Raw genomic sequence first — 5,733 nt, forward strand, 5'->3', positions numbered from 1 at the left:
AGTGCTTCAAGTACGTGTAATGTTCAGTACCAGTCTTTATATCAATGTTTGTCTGGTCACTTTGATTTTCTGAAGTTTATATGCTAAGCTTCTTCATGAAGCACTCTGAACAATAGTATCCCTGAACTCTTGCTTATTCATAACAATGTGTGGCCTTTATACTTGAAGACCAACTTATTTGGGTATAAAATCCTTGGCTTGCAGCTAAATGAATTTCAATAAAACAAATACCTGCATCCCTAAGCAGAACTTTCTCCTCTAAAATTAATCACTATCATGTGATTATGCCTTATATTTATAGTTTTACCACCTAAGTATATGTTATTACACATAATGTTTTAGATTTAAAAAAAAAAAACCTAAAATTTGTAAAACTTAATAGAAATGAAACCATGCAATATATATTCTTTTCCAAGTTTTTAAAACTTAAATCACATTTATGAGATTTAGCCACGTCATTGTGTGTGGCTGTAATTCATTTTCATTGCTTATAGTATTCTGTATAATGAATATGCAATAAGTTATCCATTATAGTGTTGATGAATATTTAGATGTTTAAATTTTTGCTGCTTTAAACATGCCTGCACACATTTTCAGGGTGGAATTGGCTGAAGTAGATTTCTAGAGTCATGGAGTGTGTGTAACTTCTGCTTGATTAGATAAAATAAAAATTTTCCAAAGTGGTTATAGCAATTTATATTTTCACTAGCAGCCTGTGAGATAGGCTCTTAGAGTTGGAAGGAGACTAAGAAAGCATCTTTTTCAATTCTTTTAAATATGATAAAATGAGTTTCTGATAGGTCCACAGTGATGGATTTGAAATTCCATTGCTGGTTAGTGAGCAAGGTGGGTGTGGATTCCTGGTTTTTTTATTTCTTTCTTTTTATTGTTCATGTTAGTGTTCTTTCTGTGATATTTTGACAATAAAGTAATAGACTGAAAGATGATTGGAACACATGCAAAATCTCAAGAAGTCTTATACTTTAGGCCATGCAATAGCTTGAGCTATCCATAGCTCAAATATGCTCCGAGTCTTACTGTTATAGAAATATACAATATTGGTATTGTGCTAAACCTGAATCATTACAAGGTTGATTTGGTATTGTGTGTTCTGTTTATAAAGGCAGATAAATACAGTATGTATTTTAGAAAGATTTCATTAAAATGTTATAATTGAAATAATTATGCTTAAAGAAAAGATTTTAATGGCTGAATATTTTACTCCATGTAAAATGCCATACCATCCAAAGATATGGATAAATTAGGCATAACTCTAATATGCAATGTTTGATGTTCTCTATTTCATATGTTATCTAAGTTACCAGTTCTTGTACAGAAAATATAGTATCTGTTCTTTTATATTCCTTTTAGCTTTTGTATAATACATGTTATGCAGTAGGAAGTTTATTAATATATTGAATACTTCAATTTCCCACAGAGTATGCAAGTCTGGAGTCAAAATAGTAGGTGTGACTAGCATTAGAGTTGCACTTCATAAATATTTCTGAGGAGAGTTGAAAGTAGTATAGAAGGTATTTATCTTAGTAATTATGACTAAGTTGATAAAACATGTTTTTGTACCCTAATACCTGTTTTATATAAAACCAGGGATTGAGAAAAAGCCATGCACTATGACTCTAGAAATCCACTTCTGCCAATTCCACCCTGAGAAACAGGTGCAGGAATTTTTAAAACAGTAAAATGTTAAATATAAAAATATTCATCAGCAATATAATGGATAACTTATTGCTATAATTCTCCTTTGATCCTTATTTAGTACAAGCATATTTAATAGTGTAAATGATAAGTGGAGAATTCAGAAGAAATTGTTTGAAAGGATCATGTGGGTTCTCAAAGTATGTCCTTATAGCTCAGTAGTGCTTCAAATCAAAAGCTCAATGAACCTGAAAAGAATAGGTGAGTTTAAGCCAAAAACCAAAAAACAAAAAACAAACCCTCCAGACTCTACAAAAGATGGCAGAATCTGGCATTTGGATTTCCCAGCTAATGAGCACATGTCATGAATTGCTGTGGCTCTTGTGCACAGAAGCTGCAATGAGTGACAACCAGGAAAGCATTCCCTTATCAGACCAGAGACAATAGCAGATGAAATTACAGGCATACCTTGGAGATATTGCCAGTGGGTTCCAGACCACAATAGAGCAAATATTGCAATAAAGTATGTCACATGAATTTTTGGTTTCCCAGTGAATATAGAAGTTATCTTTAGGCTATATTGTAATCTATTAAGTGTGCAATAGCCTTATGCCTAAAAACAATGTACACATCTTAAGTAAAAAATACTTTATCTTAATCATCATCTGACCCCTCAGTGAGTCATAATTTTTTCGCTGGTCTTCCCTCGATGTTGATGGTTGCTGAGTGATCAAGGTGGTGATTGCTGAAGGCTGGGATGGCTGTGGCAATTTCTTAAAATATGACAACAATGAAGTCTGCCACATTGATTGACCCTTCCTTTCACAAATGATTTCTCTGTAGCATGCAATGCTGTTGGGTAGCATTTTACCCAAGGGGAACTTCTTTCAAAATGGGAGTCAATCCTCTCAAACCCTGCTGCTGATTTATCAACTAAGTTTATGTAGTATTCTAAATCCTTTGTCATTTCAACAATGTTCACAGCATCTTCACCAGGAGTAGATCCCATCTTAAGAAACCACTTTCTTGGGCTTCCCTGGTGGTGCAGTAGTTGAGAATCTGCCTGCCAGTGCAGGGGACACGGGTTCGAGCCCTGGTCTGGGAAGATCCCACATGCCGCGGAGCAACTGCGCCCGTGAGCCACAATTACTGAGCCTGCGTGTCTGGAGCCTGTGCTCCACAACAAGAGAGGCCGCGATAGTGAGAGGCCCGCGCATCGTGATGAAGAGTGGCCCCCGCTTGCCACAACTAGAGAAAGCCCTCGCACAGAAACGAAGACCCAACACAGCCATAAATAAATAAATGAATAAATAAATAAATAAAAGAAACCACTTTCTTTGCTCATCCATGAAAATGTTACCATGAGATTGCAGCAATTCAGTCACATCTTCAGAATTAACTTCTAATTCTAGTTCTCTTGTTATTTCCACCACATCCACAGTTACTTCCTCCACTGAAGTCTTGAACCCCTCCAAGTCATCCATGAAGGGTGGAATCATCTTCTTCCACGCTCCTATTAATGTTAACGTTTTGACTTCTTCCCATGAATCACAAATATTCTTAATAGCATCTAGAATGGTGAATACTTTTCAGAAGATTTTCAATTTAGTTTGCCCAGATCCATCAGAGGAACCATTATCTATGGCAGCCATAGCCTTAGAAAATATGTTTCTTAAGAATAACACTTGAAAGCCAAAATTACTCTTTAATCCATGGGCTGAGGCATGGATGTGATGTTAGCAGGCATGAAGACAACAAGAATCTCATTGTCCATCTCCCTCAGAGCTCTTGGGTGACCAGGTGCATCGTCAATGAGCAGTAATATTCTGAAAGGAATCTTTTTTTTTTTTCCTAAGCAGTAAGTCTCAAGAGTGGGCTGAAAATATTCAGTAAACCATGCTGTAAATGGATGTGCTGTTATCCAGGCTTTGTTGTTCCATGTATAGAGCACAGGCAGAGCAGATTTAGCATAATTCTTAAGGGCCCTAGGATTTTAAGGATGGTAAATGAGTATTGCCTTCAACTTAAAGTCACTAGCTGCATTAGCTCCTAACAAGAGAGGCAGCCTATTCTTTGAAGCTTTGAGGCCAGGCATTGGCTTCTCCTAGCTTTGAAAATTCTAGACGGTATCTTCTTCCAGTATAAGGCCATTTCATCTATATTGAAAATCTGTTGTTCAGTGTCACCACCTTCATTAATTATGTTAGCCAGATCCTCTGAATAATTTGCTGCTGCTTCTATATTAGTACTTGCTGATTCACTTTGCACTTTGTTGTTATGGAGATGGCTTCTATCCTGAAACCTCATGAACCAACCTCTGCTAGCTTCAGACTTCTTCTGCAGCTTCCTCACCACTCAGGCTACAAAGAATTGAAGAGTTGGGGCTTTGCTCTGTGTTAGGCTTTGGCTTAAGGGAATGTTGTGGCTGGTTTGATCTTCTACCTAGACCACTAAAACTTTCTCCATATCAGCAATAATGTTGTTTGCTTTCTTGTCATCCATGTGTTCTCAGGAGTAGCATTCTTAATTTCCTTCAAGAACTTTTTCTTTGCATTCACAACTTGGTTAACTGTTTGGGACAAGAGGCCTCCTAGATTTCTGCCTATCTTGGCTTTTGACATGCCTTCCTCACTAAGCTTAATCATTTCTAGCTTTTGATTGAAAGTGAAAGATCTGTGACTCTTCCTTTCACTTGAACACTTAGAAGCCATTGTAGGGTATCAATTGGCCCAATTTTAATATTGTTGTGTCTCAAGGAATAGGAAGTCTGAGGAGTGGGGTGAAATGGGGGAACAGGTGGTCAGTAGAGCAGTCAGAACACACACATTTATTAATTAAGTTTGCCATCTTATATGGTCGCAGTTTGTGGCGCCCCAAAACAATTACAGTAGTAACATCAAAGATCACTGATCACCGATGAGCATAACAAATAGAATAATAATAAAAAAGTTTGAAATATTGTGAGAATTAGCAGGATGTGACAGAGATGCAAAGTGAGCAAATGTTGTTGAGAAAATGGCGCTGATAGGGCTTCCCTGGTGGCGCAGTGGTTGAGAATCTGCCTGCTAATGCAGGGGACACGGGTTCGAGCCCTGGTCTGGGAAGATCCCATATGCCGCAGAGCAACTGGGCCCGTGAGCCACAACTACTGAGCCTGCACGTCTGGAGCCTGTGCTCCGCAACAAGAGAGGCCGTGATAGTGAAGAGGCCCGCACACCGCGATGAAGAGTGGCCCCCACTTGCCGCAACTAGAGGAAGCCCTCGCACAGAAACGAAGACCCAACACAGCCAAAAATAAATATAAAAATAAATAAATGAAATATTAAAAAAAAATATGGCGCTGATAGATTTGCTCAATAAGGTTGCCACAAACCTGCAATTTTTAGAAAATGCAATATCTGAAAAGTGTGAAAAAGGAAGTGCAATAAAAAATGGTATGCCTGTACCTTTAGCTCTCTATGGAAATGAATATCTATTTAGTGCCGTGCAGAGAAGCCTACTGTGTCAATTTGGGGACTTTTAAACAATTATACTTGGGGAAATTGTTTTGGAAGAAACAACGAATTACTTCGTTTAAATGTGACTTTTGGGGTTTGCGACTCTTGTAGGATTATCAGTCTCATTATTTCATGTTCCGCTGAAAATGAGTATATTTTGCTCACCTTCATTCTATTTGACCTTAAATATGTAAGTATATAAATGTTTTTCTTCACTAAAAAACATGAAGGACAGGCACACAGATCTCGACTGGCTTGTAATAATATCTAATATATATGCATGTTTATAATTCATGTTGATATATATTTATAACATCTATATTCATGTAAAATATATAACGTAGGTGCTCATATATTCTATCAACAACACGTGACGGCATATAAAGAAGCATTTTGATTACCTACCAATGGTATATTAGTAAACAGTGGGTTTTTGGAGAAAAATAAAACCCTGATTTTTAGCATTTGTCTACTTCCATGGTGTAACTGCTCTAACCATAGCCTAATTCAAGATACCAACACTCTTTGCTACTGAATGTGTAGTAGAGAAAAGATGCTCGTTTCAGGACACCTTGTATCT

At 37.1% G+C, this 5,733-nt stretch overlaps 1 pseudogene; it reads right to left on the reverse strand.

Moving 5' to 3' along the window:
* Window positions 1-2,310: 2,310 nt before the first annotated feature.
* Window positions 2,311-4,367, reverse strand: LOC132368428 (tigger transposable element-derived protein 1-like; annotated as a pseudogene).
* Window positions 4,368-5,733: the final 1,366 nt, after the last annotated feature.

The sequence above is a fragment of the Balaenoptera ricei genome, chromosome 7 (assembly GCF_028023285.1).
Source record: "Balaenoptera ricei isolate mBalRic1 chromosome 7, mBalRic1.hap2, whole genome shotgun sequence".
Classification (NCBI taxonomy): Eukaryota; Metazoa; Chordata; class Mammalia; order Artiodactyla; family Balaenopteridae; genus Balaenoptera; species Balaenoptera ricei.